Genomic DNA, 25,183 nt, shown 5'->3' on the forward strand with positions numbered 1-25,183 from the left:
TCATCCTTAAAATGAAGATAAAGTGTGAGACCAGGGGCCCGCCCAGTGGCATAGCAGTTCACTTTGCACGTTCCCATTTGGCGGCCCCCCGGTTTTCAGGCCACAGCATGGCTTGCTAAGTGGTGCATAGGTCCCCATCAGCCACGGCACGGGGCCTGTGACATTTCTGTGTTAACTTAAACCCGTCTGATCTGTAAGATGAAATGGGAAGTGAGGGCTCCCACCACTGCCTGCCCAGGAGCGTGGAAGATCATACAGGGAGAGCCCAGGAGCCTGCGGATTCAGCTCCTTGGAGTCCAAGACTTCAGGCCTGGGCTTAGTATATTGTAAGCACTCAGGAGAGTACTGACAAGGCATTCTCCCCAGTCAAGGTGTCTTTTGTGGAGAAAGGCACCTCATTTCCTTACTTTCCATTTCCTTTGTGTTCATTCAACAGATGCTTAGGGAGCACTTACTATGTGTGGGTAGTGTGGGAGTACAAGGGTAAAGCAGGCACAGCTGCAGCCCACGGAAGCTCGGGAGCTGGGGGAGAGAGAAGACATGTACACACTTAGCTGTAACAGAGAAAATGGCATGTAACGTAGAAGAGTTTCATCACACTGCTGTGGAGATTAGGAGTGGATGGAGTAAGGATGGGTATCCAGGCAGGCTTCATGGGAGAGGAGATACTTGCGTGGGACTTTGAAGGATGGGGAGAATTTGGACATGTTCATTTCACCCGTAGTGACATTAGCAAGGGCACAGAGCAACACACAGAGAATGGTCACTCATTTGAGGTTGCTGCTGTCCAGGGTGGGAGAAGATGAGAAGTGGGAAAGTAGACAGAGTCAGAGTGGACTCTCTTCGGTCTGCAGTGGGGAGCCACGGCGGGCTCTGTAGCAGGGAACTGATTGACTCTTCGTATCACATCAGGAAGGTTCCCACAGCTGCTCTCTGAAAGATGGACAGAAGGGAGTTGTGAGGCAGACAGCCCAGTTAGGAAGCAGGAGTAATACTGCTCTCAGGTGCATCCCAACCACCAAACTTACTGCAAGTTCACAGAAAATACTTGTGGAATTTCGGGGAATTTATTCATTCGTTTACAAATATTTCTTGCATTCCTACTATGTGCCAGGTGGTTTGGGAAAAATGAAGGGAACGAACTCCAAAATTAGTGTCCTGAGGGCAGAAATAGAGAAGAAAGAGGATGGAACCCAGAGACATGGAAGGCATAGACTCAACATGGCTTGACAATGGTCTGGATGGAAGCGGAGGGAGCAAGAGTGGGAAACACAACTTGGGCAGGATCCAGAGTGGTAGCAGTTATCACAGAAGCAGCAGGTGTGGAGGGGAATTTTATTTTATTTTTATTTTGTTTATTTATTTTTTTGGTGAGGAGATCAGCCCTGTGCTAACATCTGCCAATCCTCCTCTTTTTTTTTTTTTTTTTTTTTTTGTTGAGAAAGACTGGCCCTGGGCTAATATCCGTGCCAGTCTTCCTCCACTTTATAGGGGACGCCGCCACAGCATGACCTGCCAAGCAGTGCGTCGGTGTGCACCCGGGCTCCAAACCAGCGAACCTGGGGCCTGCAGCGGAACGTCCGCACTTAACCGCTTGTGCCACGGAGCCGGCCCTGGGCTCAATTTTAGATGTGTTGAATTTGAGCTTCTGGCAAGGGAGCCCAATAGAGCAGCCCGGCAAGCACTGGATTTGTGAGTCCATCGGGCCTGGAAACAGAGCAGAGACCACGGGAGTTCATGAGATCACCCTAGAGAAAGATGTGGGCCCCAGGTCTACACTTTGGGGTAAGAAGAGAACAGGGCTGTGGTAGATTGAGTTATTGTTTACACATATGTGGCAGCCCATACCGCCGAAGGATTAAGCGTCTCTGCTCTACAGAACTCAGAAGTGGCCGTAAGAGCTACACAACCAATGAAATAACATGGGTCACTTCTCACCAGAAACTATAGGATTCACTGTGTGGTTTACCATGTCTCTTTTCTTTCTGCCTTAAGACCAGCAATGTCCCGAATGGAGGCTTCTCCAGCAGCCAGGGTCCTGGAATGAAGAAGGTGAGTGGTAGGACTGTAGCAGCCCACAGTGGACATGTACACGAGCCAGAAGCAGACCTTTTGTTGTTGTAAGCCACTGAGAAATGGGGGTCATTATTTACACAGCATAACCTCGCCCGTCCTGACTGAGACGAGGTCAAGGACAGATCCTTGGTGAACACAGGGAATGGAAAGCAGAAGAGAAGATGTGGGAGGGACCCTCGGAGGAGGATGAGAACAGGGGTACAGGAGGGACAGAAACTAAAGTGTCTTCTTAATCTCATCCAGGTTTACCTTGTTGATCAATACCATTGTTCTTGGTACAACTCCTACGTAGGGCAATTGAGCGATTCTTTCAATATTTCAAACTTCGTATTCCCTCCATCCCAGCAATCCCACGATTCTATAGATACCTTTGCAAAATGACGTACGTACAAGACTATTCAATGCATCTTTATTTGTGTTAGCAAAAGACTGGACCAACCCAAGCATCCATTATTGGAAGGTCGGTTAAAGACATTTGGGCACAGCCATACACTGGAATATCTATGTATCAATATGAGAAGTCACTATATATCTTAGTGACATATATAAAGTAAAAGAAAGTAAAGTAAGACTAGATTTTGCTGCAATAATACTGCCTAGCAAATTTGCGCACCAACCCGCCCCCCCCCCCACCAACTAACTGCTTTAAAACAACATTTTCTTGCTCACATATCTGTGGGTCAGGCTGCCTCCCGATGCTTCAAGCAGCCAGTCAGGTTCAGGTGCACTCCACACGACTTTTTTCTGGGACCCAGCCTGAAGGTACACAGATGCTCCTTGGGGCAAGCTCTTGTTATAGTGGATGGCAGGAGTGCCAGAGGTGTAGGGGTAACTCACCCCACCTCCTAAAGCCTCGGCCTGGAAATGGAGCACTTGCACTTCTGCCCAACTCCCATTAGCCAAAGGAAATATGTAGTCAAACCCCAAGTCAGCAGAAGGGAAGTCAACCCCACCACAGAGGGGAGAGGTGAGAAGAGGGAAGATTCGCTGAGCAACAATTAAGCAGAGATGCATATGAAGCTGAGCTCAGAGAGACTTAAGGAGGGGAGCACAGAGCCTGGGGCAGGCAGGAACAGGGGTGAGAGGGGACACTGTCACTGAATGACTTTTATACTTTATTTATTGAGCCTATTAATGCTTTAAAAGTTAATGTTTTTGAGCCATGTGAATAAAATTTAAGTAACTCAGAAAAAAATCCACATTGTGCTTCATACTTTGATTGTGAACACCCAGAGGGCAAGAGCTGTACCCTGGTTTCCACAGCGCTATGTGCTTTTCATGCAGGCTTTTTTTTAAATTTATTTATTTATTTATTTTTTCCCCCAAAGCCCCAGTAGATAGTTGTATGTCATAGATGCACATCCTTCTAGTTGCTGTACTAGACGGGGCCTCAGCATGGCCGGAGAAGCGGTGCGGCGGTGCGCGCCCGGGGTTCCAAACCTGGGCCGCCAGCAGTGGAGCGCGCACTTAACCACTGAGCCATGGGGCCGGCCCCCATGCAGGCTTTTAATGTATGCAATATATAAATGCTGATGATGTCATGATGTTTTCTCACATGCCACCTCCCCCTGAAGCCTTCCCAACCCTGCCCCCTTCTCCAGGTTGAAAAAGTTTTCCCCATTCTCAGAACGTTTTGATATTCTCATAGCTCCAATCACATGGAGACTTGGGGAACAAATTAACATATATTTGTCTTAATTATCCAAACCACCCTTGGTCTTCCCCCTACCTCAACTGGCAGGCTGTTGAGGACAGGAATTGTATTTCTCTATCTCACCCTTTTTGGCACATATTAAGTGCCATAACCTTTTTTTTTTCTTTTTTTGAGGAAGATTGGCCCTGAGGTAACATCTGTTGCCAATCCTCCTCTTTTTCTTTTTTCTCCCCAAAGCCCCAGTACATAGTTGTATATCCTAGTTATAGGTCCTTCTAGTTCTTCTATGTGGGATGCTGCCTCAGCATGGCTTGATGAACGGTGTGTAGGTCCGCACCCAGGATCCAAAGCAGCAAACCCTGTACGCCTAACCCTGGGAGGCGTGAACTTAACCACTACGCCACTGGGATGGCCCCAACCTTTTTTTAAAACTGTTGTTTTAAGAGCAGTTTAGGTTTACAACAAATTGAGAAGAAGGTACAGAGATTTCCCATATACCTCCTGCCCTCACACATGCATAGCCTCCCCCATTACCAACATCACTCACCAGAATGGTATACTTTTTTACCAAGGATGGACCTACATTGACACATCATAATCACCCAAGGTCCACAATTTACCCTAAGGTTCACTCTTGCTGGTGTACATTCCATGGGTTTGGACAAAAGTATAATGACATATATGCATCACTATAATATAATACCAAGTATTTTCACTGCCCTAAAAATCTTCTGTGCTCCGCCTATCCATCCTTCCTTCTCCCCACCCCTATTAATAACCTGTGGTTGAGGAGAGTTTAAGACATGAAACTTTAAAGCATCTTACCTCAATTTGTGTTTATGGATGTTTAATTTCTCCCTTGTAAGTTAGGTACTGATGTTTGAAGTCATAGGGCTACTTATCTATAAAGTGAATCTAGATGATACTTAGAGTTATTTTGAGGTTGTAAAGTGCTGTCGGGTCCAAATGCCAACTAGTGTATTACTGTGTCAGGGGAAGAGGGAGAATCTCCCTCTGCCCTTTCCCTTAAGGTTCTTATGGCTGGCCAAATAATTAACAAGACAGGTTAGCAGGAGAAAATAATACCAAGTTTGATAATGATGGTGCTCAGGGCAAGCTGCCCCAGGAAGCACCACTCTGGTATGCGGATTATTTCGAGCTGAAGACAATAAGGATATTTGACCTCCCCCACTAACTGCCTAGAGAATCTGGCATGGTGGCTCATTCCTGGAACAGATCTTCTATCATGATGGCTATAAAGATAATGTAAAATAGATGTTACAATGGGAGGGGCACCAAGCACCTTTTATCAAAAAACTCTATCTCTCCCTGACCAAATTATCAATAGATGACCCTGAAAAGAATTGTCCTCCTGCCCTCTGAAGTCCCAGGCCACTACCCACCCCCAACACGTTCCTTCGCCTTTAGCTGCAATACTTAAGCAAGCAGCTTAGACAGAGGGACGAGTTGCTCATTTCTGAGTTTCTCCCATGTATACATGTTATTAAACTTGGTATTATTTTCTCCTGCTAACCTGTCTTGTTGATTATTTGGCCAGCCAGAAGAACCTTAAGGGAAAGGGCAGAGGGAGATTCTCCCTCTTCCCCCTACAATAACATGTATACATGGGAGAAAGCAGGGACACTGCGTTTCTCAACACAATAGCAGAAATTCTCGTCTTAAATACCATGTTCAGCCAATGACAAAGGAGGATGTTGGGGGTGGGGGGAGTCAGTTACAGGAGATTACCACTAAAGCACAGTAAACAAGAGTAAGGTTATTATGCAGATTTATGGCCTCAACTTCCACATTGATAAGTCTCTAGAAATGAGGCCATCCCCCCCCTTCCCAAAACAGAGAGGGAGATATTTTTACAAATGGAGATTTCCCTTATAAATGTAAATGATTGTCTGGCAACTCCTCGCAGGGCCACCCAGAGAATGTGGCCAGAGAGACAGAACTTCCGATAAGATGGGCTTGTTGGTGCCTTTCCTATTGTAACATTTATCCTACATTATCTTTATAGCCATCATGATAGAAGATCTGTTCCAGGAAGGAGCCACCATGTCAAATTCTTTAGGCAGTTAGTGGGGGAGGTCAAATGTCCTCAGAGAAAACAACCAAGGTAAAGAGATAGATTTCAGGGTGGCCAAATCTTGATCTCCCACAACTGAATGCGTACAGATTGGTGGCCAGTCTCTTAGCTGAGGAACAGGAAAACGGCTGCCTGAATTCATTTACATTCTGATTTTCTCTCCTCTCTGGAGGTTTCCACCTCTGCGTGAAATGGATACGGTCCTCCGGGAATTGCTGGGAATCAGATGTCACATTCTGATCTCAATGAGTTACTGGCTTTTCTCCTTTTTCACCTTAAATTGAAAGAGGAGAGATGCAAATTCTGCCCCCCTCACGAGAGGCAGCTCCCCCTGCCACCCAGCTCTGCATCTAGTCGGTTCCGTGACTCTAAAATCGCCTCGGGAAGCCTAGGGAGCGCGCTGCAGGAGCGCGTGGTTTGGCGGGTCTGGTGCTGTCTCCCCCTGGATCCACCCCCAGGAAGCGCTGTCTCCTGCCTTCCCCCTCCGCGCGCGTGGCCGGCGGGTCTGCGCGGAGATTGGTAGGGCTGTCAATCAAGAGGCCTCCAGGGACGGGCGGTGTCAGGCTGCGCCAATTAGGAGCGGCGAAAGCTTTTACTTCCCATGGAAAACACACAAAGGAGTGTGGCTTTCAGAACACCTGGCTGGCGGATAAAAAGAGATGGTACTTATAGTTCAGATTATTATATACAAGTTGTCACTTCTGATTGGGTAATGCTATTATTCTTTTTGATGACAACCGGAAATACCTGTCTTTTATTAATAAAAAACAAGACATGGTTCATTCTAAAGATGCCAAGCTTTTGATGTTTGTACTTCAATGCTTTCTGGAAGCTTCTATATTTATGGCCCTTCAGAATGCAAAGTTTTTAGAAATGTAAACCTTGGTACTTTTTGAAGTGTAAACATTTTCTGGGCTGAAGAGTGTAATGCATCAACGTGAGCTAGAGCCAGTCTCAGTACCTTCTTCACTGGGCTGTTATGAGGGTTACGTTATATATGTGTACGCAGTAAGTATTCGATAAATACTGGTTGTTATTGCTGTTGTTATCACCACCATCGTAGAGCCCGAGCATCCTCACTCTGCCACTAAAGCTGAGTGCGCGGCAGCCTCCGGGCTTCCGGTCCCTAGTGGGCAGGATGGAGCTTCAGGCCTGCCCCACAGGGCTGCTGTGACAGTTACACGAACGCTACACGGGAAAGTGGTTGTTTCAAGAAGCATAAGAGACTGCTAATATCTTGAATCTTTTCCCAAATAAAGCTGAATCCAGGATAGCCTAATTCATTTCAGAGAAGAAAAATTCCATCACTCTTCATTTTCATTTCACTATTGTTAAGGATACTCCATATTTAGTCTTTTCTCCATTTCTGCCGGTGTGAAAAGGTACTTTGCAGGTCTGTTCTTTGCATATAATGCTGAGTAGTGCCACTTCAGAGCCTGGCCTTAAAAATTATGTCTTAAGAATTAACAAAGGAAGTCTAGAAAGAACCAAGGATGTAAGGGTTAGAGAGAATGTCCTGCATCATAAAGTATTTAAAATAACCTATTTTGAATAATCTAAACTACTTAATCTAGTATAATCATGTTTACGATTAAGTTAATTTAAAATAATCTGATTTTAAGATGGTAAGTTGAGAGTGGTCACAAGACACTTCCCTCTGCTGTGTGAAGGGAGTGTGGTGTGCATATTTATAACAGTTACCAATTTGTCGTGTCTGTGATTAAAATAAATTTTTCCTTGCAAGTGTTATTTGAACACAAAAGCTTTAGGAATTGTTACCACGTCCTGCCAAAAAACCCCAAACACAATAAAGGACTTTATTTCTACATAGTTATCTTAGTTGATAGTTTGTTGCTGGGGTGGGGTACTATTGTAATTGACATCTCTGTATTCTTAATAGATACTTTTAAGTTTTATCTGTTAAATCTGAAGAGGATTATTGGCCCCTTTCTCTTTTCCCACATGCGTGATGGAAAATGGGTTTGTTATTTAACAATGAGTTTGAGAGTTCAAACTAAGAGTTTGAACTCTGCTGATGAAGAAATTGTGATCATTCAACCTGCTGAGGACAGAAATTAACTTTGTTCCATCTAGAAATTGTTTTTAAAGACATCACATTTTTTGTACTTGAATATGGTGGACATTACTAATTTCAAAGTAATATCAGATATTACAGCCAGCCCTGGTGGTCCAGTGGTTAAGATTGGCACTCTCCTCACTGCGGCCTAGGTTCATTTCCCAGTCAGGGGACCACACCGCCTGTCTGTCAGTTGTCATGCTGTGGCAGCTATGTGTTGCTGTGATGCTGAAAGCTATGCCACCAGTATTTCAAATACCAGCAGGTCACCCATGGTGGACAGGTTTCAGTGGAGCTTCCAGACTGACACAGACGAGGAAGAAGGACCTGGCCACCCACTTTAGAAAAAATTGGCCATGAAAACCCTATGGATAGCAGCAGAGCATTGTCTGATAGAGCACTGGAAGGCGAGAGGATGGCACAAAAAGACCAAACAGGGTTCCGCTCTGCTGTGCACAGGGCAGCTAGGTGTCAGACTCGACTAGATGGCACTAACAACAAATAAAATATTACACTTAAAATTACTTTGTCAACACTTAATTCTGGTTGGAAAGTCATAATACAATTTGGTGAAATTTTAATTTTCATAAATTCAAACAGGCCTTTCCCCTATTTGGAAAGAGTCAATGGAGAGGCGGGAGAGGAAAGAATAAGAATGAGAGGAAAGAATGATAAAATGTTTCGATAAGAAACGTGAGCCCTGAGGTCATCAAGAAAATCAGGTAGCAGTTTTTGGTGGGCACCTTTGTTGACTTTCCACACAATGATAACAACATCTTGCTTCTGTCAATATGTGTAAAACTCCTTCTTACAAGTTCTCATCTCATTCCCTAAAAAGGGAGACACAAATCCCATCGGTCGCTGTATATAATTCTCCGTGATGTGATCTCCTCTTCTATTTCAGTCACAGTCCTGGGCAGTCTAGTCTTTACCTAAAGGCTAGGAGGTTAATCACCACCATTTTCCTTATCTAAAATCACTGGGGAAGAGAGGAACCAAGAAAACCAAAATTGATTAATTTACACAAATACAAGCAAAGACAGAAGTATGAATATTTACTACAGTTTTCCTTACTATAACTGGTCAGAGGCCGTAAGTAATGTTTCTAACTCCTTCTTTTAGTACATATTCCACCTTACCTCTACCCTCAGCCGGCATCACAGCTGATTAGGGGTTGTACCTGGTGGGTGACTAAAAATTTTATTCCAGAAAGGTCTGAGCCCTTAGGGTCTCATTTTTATTAGGTCACTAAAATCTTCTATTGACTTTTACTACTGGACATGGAAGCACTAAGAGTCACACACGCCCCCTATGAGACCCCCTAGGATCCAAACATGGTTATCCCTGCCCACATTTCAAATCAGCAACACATTTCCCTTTGGTAGTCAGGACCAATCATCCAAGCCAGTGCAGTAACTCCCTTAATTGCCTGTTGGTTCGATGGAAGAGCTGAAAGTAGCTAGGAGGCAGTCCTAACTTCCAGTTAAGTCAAATAATTATTGTGTGCCCTGTGGAAGCATTCCTCCCCTAGGAGCTAAGGACCTCTACCCTGACTGTGCCCAACATCATGGGGATCAGAAGCAAAATTTTTGCAAGTGAATTATTATGTGTAAGAATGAAAAGTTACTTCACATCCATTTGGATAGCTACTATAAAAAAAACAAAACAGAAAATAAGTGCTGGTGAGGATGTGGTGACAAGGGAACCTTTGTGCACTGCTGGTGGGAATATAAAATGGCACGGCTGCATTGGAAAACAGTGTGGAGGTTCCTCAAAAAATTAAAAGTGGAACAACCATATGATCTGGCAATTCTACTTCGGGGCATATACTCAAAAGAATTGAAAGCAAGGTCTGGAAGAAATATTTGTATACCCATGTTCACAGCAGCATTGTTCACTATAGCTAAAACATGGAAGCAACCTAAGTGTCCATCAGTGGATGAATGGATAAACAAAAAGTGGTAAATACATACAATGGAGTATTATTCAGCCTTTAAAAGGAAGGAAATTGTGACATATGCTACAACATGGATCAACCTTGAAGACATTATGCTGAGTGAAATAAGCCAGTCACGAAAGGACAAATACTGTATGATTCCACTTATATGAGGCACCTAGAGTAGTCAAATTCATAGAGACAGAAAGTAGAATGGTGGCTGCCAGGGGTTGGAGGAAGAGGAGAATGAGATGTTAGTGTTCAATGGGTATGGGGTTTCAGTTTTACAAGATGAAAAGAGTTTGGAAGATGGATGGTGGTGACGGTTGTACAACAATGTAAATATACTTAACGCCACTGAATTGTACACTTAAAAATTGTTAAGATGGTACATTTTATGTTCTGTGTATTTTACCACCAAAAAAAAAAAAAAAAAAAGAATGATAGGAGCCACTTTGAATTCCACCTGTGATTTCCAGTCCCAGGCTTCTGGCTATAGGAGAAAAACAGCCCCATATGTTGCTCCCTGGCTCTAAGCATGTGCTGCATCCTACAGGACAGCCTCCTGACCTTGCAGGTGTTGGCTCTCAACTGGCACAAAAGCTAAGTCTTTTATAGGCCACACCAACATTCTAAAAGCCCCATAGCTTTCCAAAGATGCTGAGGCTTTGCAATGCCCCGGTGAAGGGGGCATTCTCTGTGCACTCCAGGGGACATATTGGGGGAGGGTGTTCAGGCAACTCACCCACGAGAAATTCCCTCCAACATGTTTAGGTCTCTCAGCCTGGGCTCTGTCCTCAATATCGTTGGGGAAGAGGGAGAATCCCCCTCCACCCTTTCCTTTAAGGTTCTTATGGCTGGCCAAACAATTAAAAGACAGGTTAGCAGGAGAACATAATACCAAGTTTAATAACACGTATACATGAGAGAAACCCAGGAAACTGAGTTTCTCAACACAATGGCAGAGATTCTCATCTTAAATACTATCTTCAGCTAAAGACAAAGGAGGATGTTGGGGGTGGGGAGGGAGACAGAAATTACAGTAATCAAGAGTATGCAGATTTAAGTTCTCTCCTTCCATACTGACAAGAGTCTCCACAGATAAGGCCATCCCCCCCTCTTCCCAATACAGAGAGGGAGATACCTTTACAAATGGAGATTTCCTTTATAAATGTAAATGTTTGTCTGGCAACTCTTCTCAGGGCCACCTAGAGAATGTGGCTGGGAAGAGACAGAATTTTTGATAAGATGGGCTTGTTGGTGCCTTTCCTATTGTAACATCTATTTTACATTATATTACAGCCATCATATGATAGTGGCTCTTTCCTGAAACAGGTCTTCTATGTTAAATTTTTGAGGCAGTTTGGGGGAGGTCAAAAGTCCATCAGAGAAAATCATTAAGGTAAAGAGTCATATTTCAGGGTGGCCAATTTTCATCTCCTACAATATCAAGGGCTCTCAAAGTACAGTCCCAGACCAGGGGGAAACTTGTTAGAAATGAAGGTTGTTGGGTCCCACCACAAACCTACTGCATTATAGTCTTTCAGGGCGGGGTCCAGGAACCTGTGTTTTAACAGGCTCCCAACGCACTGAAGAACAACTGCTTGATGTTATGCTAGGAATGTTCTGCCTCTCAGCCTCATTGAATTCAGGTTGCAGTCAGCCAATCAAACAATCCATTAAAGCCACTTCCAGCTGCTCATGCTAATACACCAAATCCAGAATTCCTAGTAAATGAACCCATATCTCTAAATTCTGCCCAGTCCAACAAAATGTTCTGTTCTCCTTGATCGAGTGCCGTTGAAATCCATTTCTATGGATTTCCCCAGATTTTAGCAGATGTAAGTTATTGAAATCTTACAATTCTTTCAGTATTGGTGTATACGCTATTTCCTCTGGCTTCAGAAGTTTTAGCTGTCTCCTTGGGGCCTGCTGGGATCTGACTCTAGTTAGGGTCTGAAGGCAATGAGGAGAGATGGAAGTGGGGCTGGAGGAAAATTGGTAACAAAGTGACTGCCTCAGATGAGGTCACTCACTGGTCTTCAAGCAAGGAAAGGCTTGGGTTGAATATGGGTCCCAGGTTCTCAGATTTATCCAAATTCTCCCAATATCCTCCTCTTCAATTCCTTTTGAGTCACTGCAAGAGATCAAATTTGTTGAAAAGGCTAGAGGGACAAAAATGGGAAGATAGTGTTACTGAGAGATAAGGAAGTGATACTGGCCCTGGCCTTGTGATGGAACCCACGACCCCACTTAGCCCTGCGGCTGGTAGAGGAGCTGTCAGCAGCAGCAAAGCCTCCTCTTGCCTCCCACCTGCAGCTCTCACTCATTGGCCTCCCACTGGCAGAAGCTAATTGGGCAGCATTTGACAAGGGAACCTGGGAAATGTAGTTTTGGGGTTTCTATCTCTGGAAATCAGGGAAGCTACAGCACAGGAGTTGTGAGGCAGAGTACCCCCCAGACAATAGCTGGCTGTGTTTATATATTCTTAAATTATTCTTAAAGAAAGTATGCAGGCACAGGTAAAAATTCAAACACTACAAAATAGGGATATAATAAGCCTCTGCCTATCCCTCTTCCTCCTCAGAGGAAATGGTGGGGTTTTATTTGTTTTTTATAAAAGTTTATTTTATTTATTTTGTGTTTGTGTGAGGAAGATCAGCTCTGAGCTAACATCCACGCTAATCCTCCTCTTTTTGCAGAGGAAGACCAGCTCTGAGCTAACATCTATTGCCAATCCTCCTCCTTTTTTTTTTTTTTCAAAAGCCCCAGTAGATAGTTGTATGTCATAGTTCCACATCCTTCTAGTTGCTGTATGTGGGACGCGTCCTCAGCATGGCCAGAGAAGCGGTGTGTCGGTGCACGCCTGGGATCTGAACCCGGGCCGCCAGTAGCGGAGCATGTGCACTTAACCACTAAGCCACAGGGCCAGCCCTATTATTATTATTTTTTAAATATATGTTGCTCTAGAGATATCCTACATATACACAAGTTATGTGTGTTTTTGAGGACTAGAGGTGGACAGTGATGGTCTTTTTCTTGAGGTTATTTGGTGAGACTCCACCCCCAGATACTCATCAGACGTTAACCTAGATGTTGCTATGAAGGCATTTTGTAGATGTGATTAAACCTAGATCATCTAGAATAATTTAGGCAGGTTGGGGGGCGTGAGGTAATCCACTGAAAGGCCTTAAAATCAGGGCTGCGGCTTCCCTGAGAGAAGCAGCTTCAGCCTGTGTCCCTGGGTTCTAGCCTGCCCCTCCTGACAGCATGGCCCATGCCCTTCAGGCTTACACAGCCAGCCCCACTACTGTGCAAGCCAATTCCTTACGATGAGTCTCTTAATGTATATTTTTCACTAGTTCTGCTTCTCTAGTGAACCTGAATGATATACTTGCTTTATCACATATTTATCCATCTCTCTATCTGTTAGGCCAGTGTATTTTTAAATGTATTTCAACATAAATTTCAGCCATCATACATTTCCTCTAAATACTTTACCTTGCATATCATTCACTAGAGTCTAACTTGTGTTTACATGTTTCTTTTCATGTAAAATTTACATACACAGTAAAGTCTCAGAAAATGGTGGATAGGAAGATCCAGAGCTTGTTTCGCCCATTGAAGTGACCATTAAACTGGAAAAAAGGATCAGAGTCCACTATTGCAGAACTCTGGAATGTGATCAGACGTCTGACGAGTGGAGAGGCTGCTGAGCAGCTGACACAGCTCCCCTGGCAGCATTTATTAGAAGATTTAAAGAGACATACACATCTTTTATTTTAGATCCATATTTTTAATTTTTTTTTAAAGATTTTATTTATTTAATTTTTCCCCCCAAAGCCCCAGTAGATAGTTGTATGTCATAGCTGCACATCCTTCTAGTTGCTGTATGTGGGACGCGGCCTCAGGATGGACAGAGAAGTGGTGCCTCGATGCGCACCCGGGATCCGAACCCGGGCCACCAGCAGCGGAGCGCGCGCACTTAACCACCAAGCCACAGGGCCGGCCCTAGATCCATATTTTTAAAGGAATTTCTATTAGGCCACAGGCTGACTGCAGAGATAATGGTACAGAAAATTCAGTGACCAGACACAACAAGAAAAAATAAACTTTGAAAAACATTTTGGAAAAGTCACTTTGCAAACAGACAACTGCAGCCCTCCACAAGAAACAAAAGCAATTTCTGAGGAGGGGGAATCTAATTCCAGAGTCACCATATCATAATACTCAAATGTCCAATTGAAAGTAAAAAATTACAAAGCATACAAAGAAACAGGAAAACATGGCTCATTCACAGGAAAAAAGGATTTGAGAGAAATTATCTCTGTGAAAGCCCAGATTTTGGGATTACTACTCAAAGATGTTAAATCAACTGTCTTAAGTATGCTCAGTGACTAAAAAACAAAACAAAAGAAAAAACTATGGAGAAAGATTAAAGGAAATCAAGAGAATACTGTATGAACAAATAGGGAATGTAAAAGTGAGATAGAAATTATAAAAAGGAACTAAATGGAAACTCTGGAGTTCAGAAGTACAACAGCCGAAATGAAAATTCACTACAAGGGTTCAGCAGCATATTTGAGCAGAAGAAAGAATCAACAAACTTGAAAATAAGCCAGTTGAAATTATCCAGTCTGAGGAGCATAACGAAAAAAGAATGAGGAAAAATGAACTGAACCTGAGGGACCTGTGGGACCAGGAAAAGTACCAACATATGCATCAAAGGAGTCCCAGGAGGAGAAGAGAGATAGAAAGAGGAACAAAAAAATTTGAAGAAATAATGGTGAAAACTTTTCCAAATTTGATGAAACGCATAAATCTACACATCCAAGAAGCACAACAAATTCTAAAGAGGATCATCTCAAAGAGATCCACACTGAGGTATATTATAATCAATCAGTCAAAGCCAAAGCCAAAGCAAGAAATTTGAAAAGCAGAAAGAGAGAAACAACTTGTCACATACAAGGGATCTTCAATAAGATTAACAGTTGATTTCTCATCAGAAACCATGGAGGCCAGAAGGCAGTGGGATAACATATCTGAAGTGCTGAAGAATAAAAACTGTCAACTCAGAATTCTATATCTGGCAAAACTATCCTTCAAAAAATGAAGTAGAAATTCAAACATTCCCAAACAAACAAAAGCTAAAGGAGTTAGGCATTAGTAGATCTGCCCTATAAGAAATGCTAAAGAGGGCCAGCCCTGATGGCCTAGTGGTTAAAGGTCCGTGTGCTACACTTTGGCAGTCCTGGTTCGGTTCCTGGGTGTGGAACCACACCACCTGTCTGTCAGTAGTCATGCTGTGGCGGTGGCTCACATAGAAGAACTAGAAGGACTTACAACTAGAATATACAACTATGTACTGGGACTTTGGGGAGGAAAAAAGAGAGAGAGGAAGATTGACAACAGATGTTAGCTCAGGGTGAATCTTGCCCAGCAAACAAAAAGAAAAACAAAAACAAAAACAAAAAACCACTGAGAGACAATAAGAACAGATTGTTTAAAAAAAAAAGAAAGAAAGAAATGCTAAAGAATCCATCAGGCTGAGATGAAAGGAAACCAGGCAGTAACTCAAAGCCATATGAAGAAGGAAAGAACACTGGTAAAGGTAACTACATAGATAAATATAAAAGCCACTATTTCTGTACTTTTGGTTTGTAACTCCCCTTTCTTTTTCTATATGATTAAATGGCACATGCATAAAACAGTAATTATAAATCTATGTTTAAACGGGCACACAATGTATAGAGATGTGATCTGTGATGATAACAATGTACAGAGGGAGACATGGAGAAGTACAGGAGCAGAGTGTGTGTCATGGAAACTAAATTGGTATTATTCACACTATGTTGCTATAAGTTTAAGACATCAATTGTAATCCACAAGGCAACTGCTAAGAAAATAACTGAAAAATATGTAGAAAAGGAAAAAAGAAGGAAATAAAAATGATACACTACAAAAAAATCAACTAAATACAAAAAAGGCAGTAATGGAGGAATTGAGAAACAAAAAACATATAAGGCATACAGAAAACAAATAGATAAATGTGGGAGAAAATCCCCCTTCTGAAAACTACAGAACATTGCTGAAGGAAATTAAAGAAGACCTAAATAAATGTCAAGACATTCTGTGATTCATGGATCAGAATATTGTTAGTATTGTCAATACTACCCAAAGCAATCTACAGAATCAGTGCTATCCCTATTAAAACCCCAATGGCTTTTCTTGCATAAATATAAAAACACAATCTAAAATTCATATGGAATCTCAAGAGACCCTGAACAGCCAAAACAATCTTGAAAAAGAACATAGTTGGAAGACTCATACTTCCTGATTTCAAAACTTATAACAAAGCTACAATAATCAAACAGTGTGGTACTGGCATAAGGATAGGCATACAGACCAATGAAATGGAATAGACAGCCTGGAAATAAACCCTCCCATCTATGGTCAATTGATTTTGGACAAGGGTGCCAATATCAGTCAATGGGGAAATAATACTCGCTATAACAAATAGTGCTGGGAAAACTGGATATCCGTTTGCAGAATGAAGTGAACTTTTACCTTGGTCTAGATGCAAAAATTTACTCAAAATGGATCAAAGGCCTAAATTTAAGGGCTAAAACTTTTAGAAGAAAATATATGAGAAAATCTTTATAAACTTGGATTTGGCAATGGTTTCTTAAATATGACACTAAAAGCAAAAGTAACAAAATAAAAAATAGATAAATTGGACTTCATAAAAATTAAAACTTCTGTGCATCAAAGGACACTATAAAGAAAGCGAAAAGACAACCCACAGAATGGGAGAAAATACTTGCAAATCATATACCCGATAAGGGATTAATATCCAGAATATATAAAGAACTCCTACAACACAACAACAAAAAGACAAACAACCCTATTTAAAAATGCGCAAAGGACTTAAATAGACATTTCTCCAAAGAAGACATACAAATGGCCAATAAGCACATGAAAAAATGCTCAGCATCATTAGTCATTAGGGAAATGCAAATCAAAGCCACAATGAGATACCACTTCACGCCCATTAGAATGGCTACAATTTAGAAAAAGAAAGAAAGAAAAAGAAAAATAACATGTTGACAAGGATATGGAGAAATTGGAACCCTCATGCCTTGCTCCTGGGAATGTAAAATGATTCAGCTGCTGTGGAAAACAGTTTGGCAGTTCATCAACAAGTTAAATGTAGAATTAGCCTATGACCCAGTAATTCCGCTCCTTTGTATATACCCAAAAGAATTGAAAACAACCGTTCAAACAGATAATTCTACACCAGTGTCATAGCATTAATAACCAGTGAGTGGAAACAACCCAAGTGTCCATCAACAGATGAATGGATAACCACATGTGTATACTACAATGGAATATTATTCAACCACAAAAATGAATGAAGTTTTGACACATGTCACAACATAGATGAACCATAAAAACATTATGCTGAGTGAAATAAGCCAGACACAAAAGGACAAATATTGTAAAATTCCACACTTGAAATATGTAGTGAGGAGTCGGGCTCCTAGTTAAAAACCTTTGTGTGACTTTTCCGGCCTGACCACAGGCCATTACAAAGGCTTTCCCTGGGGGCCTCACGGGGAGGGGTGGGGAGCTCCGGGTGGCGGGGCCACTGCGGGCTCTGGGGGGAGTCGCCGTCAAAGACTCAGGGCCCTGGCCGGCCATGCTCCTCGCCTTTTACATTCCCAGCCCGGGCGCCTGCATTCCCAGGTCTCCTTACCTGAGGCCTCGGGCAGGGGTCTTCTCGGGGCCTCTGTGAGGCCTCTGGAAGGGGGATGAGGGGGAGCCTCGAAGGCACTTCCCCCTCTGACCCAGTGCCCAGTGCTTTCGCCCTCCGAGCCCTCCTCCTTCACACCCGCGCCACATCCTCCCTCCGTGCAACTGCCAGAGCCTTTGTTGGGGCCCCTCAACACGCGCGCCGCTCCCCCGCCCCGGCACGCGCGCGCCCCCGGCCCCGGCACGCGCGCGCCGCCTCCCCACCCCGGCACGCGCGCGCCGCCCCCGGCCCCGGCACGCGCCGCCTCCCCGCCCCGGCACGCGCGCGCCGCCTCCCCGCCCCGGCACGCGCGCGCCGCCCCCGCCCCGGCACGCGCGCGCCGCTCCCCCCGCCCCTGCACGCGCGCCGCCCCCGGCCCCTGCACGCGCGCGCCGCCTCCCGCCCCTGCACGCGCGCGCGCTCCCCCGCCCTGCACGCGCGCGCCGCCTCCCGGCCCCGGCACGCGCGCGCCGCTCCCCCCGCCCGGCACGCGCCCGCCGCCCCCGCCCCGGCACGCGCGCGCCGCCCCCGCCCCGGCATCGCGCGCGCCGCCCCCTGCCCCGGCACGCGCGCGCCGCCCCCGCCCCGGCACGCGCGCCGCTCCCCCGCCCCGGCACGCGCGCGCCCCCCCGCCCCGGCACGCGCGCCGCTCCCCCGCCCCGGCACGCGCGCGCCGCTCCCCCGCCCCGGCACGCGCGCGCCGCTCCCCCGCCCCGGCACGCGCGCGCCGCCCCCGCCCTGCACGCGCGCGCCGCCCCCCGCCCTCCACAGGTGCGCTGCTCCCAGGGGAAGATGGAACGGGGGAGTCGGTGCCTTCTCCGGTTTAGACTCTTGCTTATGTCCTCATAGTAAGTGATTAAAGCCTTTCTCCTTCGTTCTGGGCTTGTTGCTTTAATCGGCCGCTCCAACCTGACGGCTCAGCTCCCTCTCCCAGCCCAGCTGAGCTCCTGGCATCTAGAACAGGCAAATTCTTAGAGACAGAGTAGATAGAGGTTACCTGGGGCTGGGAGAGGGGGAAGTGGGGAGTTATTGCTTAATGGGTATAGAATTTCTGTTTGGGGTCATGAAAATGTTTCAGGTATAGACAGCGGTGATGGTTGCACAACATCGTGAATGTAATTAATGACACTGAATTGTAAACTTAAAAATGGTTAAAATGGCAAATTTTGTTACATATATTTTACCACAACAAAAAAGTGGGAAAATATTAGATACAATGAAATGTACAAATATTAGGTTGCATATTCTGTTTTCACAAAAACATATGTGTGTATAACTCAAAGTATATCAAGACATACAACATCACCATAACCCAGAAAGTATCCTCATGCCCTTTTCTAGTCAATCCCCGGGAACAATCTCCCAGGACATCCGCTGTTCTGATTTTTTCCCTACATAGATTTATTTTGCCTCTTCTAGAACTTCATATAAATAGAATCATCCACCATGCTTCCTTCATGTAAGGCTTCTTTCACTCAGGAAAATGTTTCTGAGATTCATCTTTATTGTGGGTAGCAGCAATTCATTCTTTTTTATTGATGAGTAGTATTCCAGTGAGTGGATTCACCATGGTTTGTTGAAACATTCTCCTTTGATGGCTACCAGGGCTCTTTCCAGTTTAGGGCTATTATGAATAAAGTGGCTGTGAACATTATTGTGCAAGACTTTTTGTGAAAATATACTTTCATTTCTCTTGGCACATATCAAAGAGTGGAACTCTGTGTCATAGTGTTACCGGATACATACCCAGGCTCTTTACCTGCCACACAAGAGGGGCCAAATAAAACTGGAATGCCAGGCTTATGGCAAGGAAAGAGTTTTTATTTCGGATGATGTCAGCCGAGAGACCAGAGCTCTCAAATTTGTCCCGTCTCCCTGAATGATGGGAGGCAAGCTGTTTTACAGGTTGGGAGGGAGAGCATTTGCTGCGGTTTAAGTAGGGGAGGGGGAGTGTGTGCTAGGGTTTTGGGTAGGGGAGGGGAAGCACGTGCTGGGGTTTTAAGTAGGGGAGGGGGAGCGTTGCTGGGGTTTAGGTAGGGGAGTGGGAGCCTGTTGTGGGAGATCAAGATTTGGCCACCCTGAAATATATCTCTTTGCCTTGATTGTTTTCTCTGACGGACATTTGACCTCCCCCACTAACTGCCTAAAGAATTTGACATAGTAACTCCTTCCTGGAACAGATCTTCTATCTGATGGCTGTAATATAATGTAAAATAGATGTTACAATAGAAAAGGCACCAACAAGCCCACCTTATCAGAAGTTCTGTCTCTCTGGCCACATTCTCTGGATGGCCCCGGGAGGAGTTGCCAGACAAACATTTACATTTATAAGGGAAATCTCCATTTGTAAAGGTATCTCCCTCTCTGTATTGAGAAGGGGGGGGGATGACCTCATTTCTAGAAACTTATCAATGTGGAAGTTGAGGCCCTAAATCTGCATAATAACCTTACTCTTGTTTACTGTGCTTTAGTGGTAATCTCCTGTAACTGACTCCCCCCACCCCCAACATCCTCCTTTGTCATTGGCTGAACATGGTATTTAAGACGAGAATTTCTGCTATTGTGTTGAGAAATGCAGTGTCCCTGCTTTCTCCCATGTATACATATTATTAAACTTGGTATTATTTTCTCCTGCTAACCTGTCTTGTTAATTATTTGGCCAGCCATAAGAACCTTAAGGGAAAGGGCAGAGGGGGCTTCTCCCTCTTCCCCCACACTGTGCTTCGAGGTAGGTAGGTACTTTAGGTAGGGGAGGGGAAGCATGTGCTGGGGTTTTAGGTAGGGGAGGGGGAGCGTGTGCTGGGGTTTAGGTAGGGGAGGGGAGCGTGTGCTGGGGTTTATGTAGGGGAGGGAGCGTGTGCTGGGGTTTAGGTAGGGAGGGAGCATGTGCTGGGGTTTAGGAAGGGGAGGGGAGCGTGTGCTGGGGTTTATGTAGGGAGGGAGCGTGTGCTGGGGTTTAGGTAGGGGAGGAGCGTGTGCTGGGGTTTAGGAAGGGGAGGGGAGCGTGTGCTGGGGTTTAGGTAGGGAGGGAGCGTGTGCTGGGGTTTAGGAAGGAGGGGAGCGTGTGCTGGGGTTTAGGTAGGGAGGGAGCGTGTGCTGGGGTTTAGGTAGGGGAGGGAGCGTGTGCTGGGGTTTAGGAAGGGAGGGGAGCGTGTGCTGGGGTTTATGTAGGGGAGGAGCGTGTGCTGGGGTTTAGGTAGGGGAGGGGAGCGTGTGCTGGGGTTTAGGTAGGGGAGGGGAGCGTGTGCTGGGGTTTAGGTAGGGGAGGGGAGCGTGTGCTGGGGTTTAGGGAGGGGAGGGGAGCATGTGGCCATGCTGGTTGGCACCTTCCCACCAGTCTGTGTTTGGCCTTGAAGACTGAATTTCTTTCCCTTGATTGTCTGGACTCTTCTGGTTAGCTTTCATCTTCAGCCTGGGTTTGACCTTGTGAGGCTGAATCTTGATGTCTGGACCTTGACTTCGTGAGAAAGACAGCTCACTCACATGCTAAGGAGGGACGGAAAGACCTGGTTAGTTTTGAACAACAGTTGATTATGCTGAGTATGCACAGCTGCCATTAGCAAAGCTTATCTCAAAGTTTTTGCTCTAGGGAAGATTTTTTAACTTCTTCATGCTTGGTTTCAATCTTTTGACCTGTCTGTATCTTCCTGCTGGTTCCCTTATTAATGAATTAAAACTTTGATGTGTGCTTACTACCTGTTTTTTAATTGAGGTACAATGGACACATAACATTATATTAATTTTAGGTGTACAACATAATGACCTGATATATGTACATATTGTGAAGTGATTACCACAATGAGTTAAGTTAACATCCATCACTTCACATAGTTACAAAATTTTTTTCTTGTGAGAACTTTTAATATTTACTCTTAGCAACTTTCAAATATACAGTACAGTACTATTACTGTAGTCACCATGCTGTACATTACATCCCCATGGCTGATATAGTCTCACTTGTTAATTTTTGCTTTTGCTGCTTTTGCTTCTGGTGTCAGATCCAAACGATCATTGCCAAGACCAATGTCAAGGAGCTTACCACCTATGTTTTCTTCTAGGAGTGTTATGGTTGCAGGTCTTATGTTCAAGCTTTTAATCCATTTTGCATTGACTTTGTGTATGGTGTAAGATATGCGTCCAGTTTCATTCTTTTGCGTGAGGCTGTCCAGTTTTCCCAACACCTTTATTGAAGAGACTTTCCTTTCCCCATGGTATATTCTCGCCTCCTTTGCCATACATTAATTGACCTTATATGTGTGGGTTTATTTCTGGGCTCTCTATTCTGTTCTATTGATCCATGTGTCTCTCACTACCTATTTATATGAGAACTATATATTTTTTAACATTTTGAAAATTATACTTCAATGCCAACATTAAAGGAATACATTAAGTTTTTATTTCCATTTGTTATTCTAGCTGGGTGCTGGGGTGGACCTCAGCCACTCTTGATGGTCTCCCAGCACGTCATGAACAGCCATCCTGTGTTTGAGCAATGTTCCACATTAAGGGTCTCTCTTCTTCAGGATAGAAAAGCCAAAAACTCACTGTCCCAGACTCTCTTTCCATGAAGGTGCAGACTTGTGACCAGATTCTACCACCAGTTGGGTGTGCCTGTGTGACACGGCTTCAGAAGAAAGCAGTAGATGCGACAAGCGTTTCCTGGGACCCAGGTTCTGGCGAAGGTAACTGTGGAGAGGTTCGGACTTTCTGGACTTCTCGAGTTTCGGTGGTCTCCTTTTCTGTTTAAACAGGCTGTGGTGTGTTCCATTATTTGTGACTGCAAACTCTGACACAGATGGAGAAAAAGAAAGAAAAAAAGTCTGTTTAATATGGCTTTCTTCTCCAGGCAAAGACAATACTAAGAAGGAAAACTACAGACCAATATCCCCGATGAACATAGATGTAAAAATCCTCAACAAAATATTGGCAAACCGAATACAGCAATACATTAAAAAGATCATACACCATGATCAAGTGGGATTTATACCAGGGACACAAGGATGGTTCAACATCCACAAATCAATCAAGGTGATACACCACATTAACAAAACGAGGAATAAAAATCATTATATGGCTTTCTTCTGCATGTTATTAAAAAATTCAAGATAATTTATATGGCAAGAGATATTCAAGCAGTAAGTATGATATCATGTCTAAGCAACGTCTACTTTAGTAGAAATTTGGTTTGGGGCCAAATGTCTCGAATTGCTTGGATGGTGTGCGGCAGCCTCGCTGCCTGCCTGTGGGTGATTCTCTAGGACCTGAAGCGCCCAGTCAGTGGACACGCTGGTGTCCCGTGCACGTCCGTCACGATAGCTGAGGCCTCGCGCCATCTGCAGCCTCTGTTGTTGCAGTGATCTCAGCTGTAACAGAGGTGAGCCCAGGTTCTGCTTTGTGACCCACGTGGCCTGAGCTGACTGCCAGTTACGGTTCTTACGTAGTGATTCTGTAACTCCAACACAGCCCAAATCTCTGGATTAGGTTGTCACACGGCCTACCCCTTCTGTTTACTAACAGAACGCTGCAGCTCGCACCCATGCTCACAAGCTCCTGAGATGGGTAAATGTCTTTTCTCTCCTAACTCTAGACCTGTGACGTCCAGGATGGTCGCCACTAGCCACATGTGGCTGTTGAGCACTTGAAATGTGACTAGTGTGACTGAAGAACTGAATGCTTACTTTTATTTAATTTTAATTAATTGAAATTGAAAAACTTGATTCAGTTGTTGGAACACTTTCAAGTATGTTCGGAGTGACTTGGTTTTGTGAGCTTATTCCCCCTCCTACTGTTGGGACTCCAATTACACGTATATTAGGTTTCCTGAAGTTGCCCCTCGGCTCATTGATGCTCTCTTCATTTTGTTTGCTTGTTTGTCTTTTTCTGTCTCCCATATTTCTACTTAACATGTTCAGTCTCTCCTCTAGCTTTTGAACATATGGAATATATTTATAGTACCTCTTTTAATGTCCTTGTCTGTTAAATCTGTCATGAGCTTTGTTTTGAGTTTATTTCTGTTGACTGATTTTTCTCTCCATTATGGCTTGTATTTTCCTGCTTCTTTGTATACTTGGTAATTTTTGATTGGGTGCCAAACATTGTGACTTTTACCTAGTTTGGTGCTTTTTTCCTCTTTTCCTTCTTTCTTTTTTTATATTTTTGTATTCCTTAAATATTTTTTGCCTTTGTTTTGGATCACGGTTAAGTTACTGGAAGCAGTTTGATCCTTCCAAGCTTTCATGGTTTATAAGGAATGACCCAACAGCCTTATCCCAGGGCTGCTTTGCCCCCACGACCCAGCCACACCCCTCCCAGTACTCTCCCAGATGCCCCACCTGTTAAAGGTTTCTCCACTCTGGCTGTTGGGAATGTGAACTATTTCCAGCCCTATGTGAACCCCAGGAATTGTTTTACCTGCTCCTTTCTGGCATTTATTCCCCCACCTCAGGTTTATCTACGTGTCTACACCTGCCTGTCAGCTGAAGACTTGAGGGGACTGTGTGCAGATTTCTGGAACCCTCTCTCTGTGCAGCTCTCTCTCTGCTGGTTGCCTGTCCTGTGAATTCTAGCCACTTTGACCTCCCTACATCCGCAAGTCACGGGGATTATTGCTCCCTGATTGGTGGAGAGGCCACCCTCCCCCACTGACCCAGGACTGAGGAGTTCCCAGGACACAGGACTTTCAGCGCTAAAACTGGAAACGTCCCAGTGCCCCACTTGGGGTTCCCCTTCCTTGTGCTTGTCCAGGCAGGAGGCTCTGCCAGCCAGAGGGCTCACCGCATTTGTTTCTTTTCTAACAGGGACCACTGTTCTGTGCTTCCTGGTTTCCAACGTTTGAAAACCATTGTTTCTTATATTTTGTCTGGTTTTTGTTGTTGTTGTTTACAGCAGGAGGCAAGTCTGTCCCTGGTTCTCCATCATGGGTGGAATTGGAAGTCCTCTTGTCTAGTAACATTTAATGGAATTATTGATATGTTTGTATTTAGGTCTGCTATTTTATTATTCAATTTTTGTTTGTTACCTCTGATTTTTGTTCCTCTTTCCCCCCTTTCCTGCCTTATTTTGGGTTACGTGAATATTTTTATAATTCTATTTTTTAATTTATCCACTGACTTTTTAGCTATCTACTTTGCATTCCTTTTTAGTGTCTGTTCTAGGGATTATAATATCAATCCTTATCTTTTAATAATCTACTTAAATTTCATATTGTATCACTTCACATAAAATTTGGAAATCTTGTAACCTTATTAGTCCATTGACCCCTCCTTCCTGTCCCTCGTGTAACAGCTGTCATATGTATTATATCTTTCTCTGTATTATCATACGAAGCCCTTATCTTAGTCTGTTTGGGCTGCTATAATAGAATACCATAGACTGGGTGGCTTGTAAACAACTGCAAGAAACTTATTTCTCACGGTTCTGGAGGCTGGGAAGTCCAAAACCAAGGCAGCAGATTCAGTGTCTGATGAAGGTCTGCTTCCTGGTTTACAGACAGCTGTTTTCTCCCTGAACTCAGAATTGGGGAGGGAGCTCTCTGGGGACTCTGTCATAAGGGC

At 44.4% G+C, this 25,183-nt stretch overlaps 1 long non-coding RNA gene across 1 annotated transcript; it reads right to left on the reverse strand.

The window, feature by feature from the left end:
• Positions 1–8,442: 8,442 nt before the first annotated feature.
• LOC147914854 (uncharacterized) lies at positions 8,443–17,729 on the reverse strand. Its single transcript, XR_015554605.1, has 4 exons — positions 17,595–17,729; positions 11,875–11,975; positions 10,584–10,695; positions 8,443–8,881 (listed from the first exon to the last, which is right to left on the reverse strand). It is a non-coding gene; the product is annotated as an uncharacterized LOC147914854 (long non-coding RNA).
• Positions 17,730–25,183: the final 7,454 nt, after the last annotated feature.

This window comes from Ceratotherium simum, chromosome 16, assembly GCF_057802395.1.
Source record: "Ceratotherium simum simum isolate JZ-2026a chromosome 16, ASM5780239v1, whole genome shotgun sequence".
In the NCBI taxonomy this organism is placed as follows: Eukaryota; Metazoa; Chordata; class Mammalia; order Perissodactyla; family Rhinocerotidae; genus Ceratotherium; species Ceratotherium simum.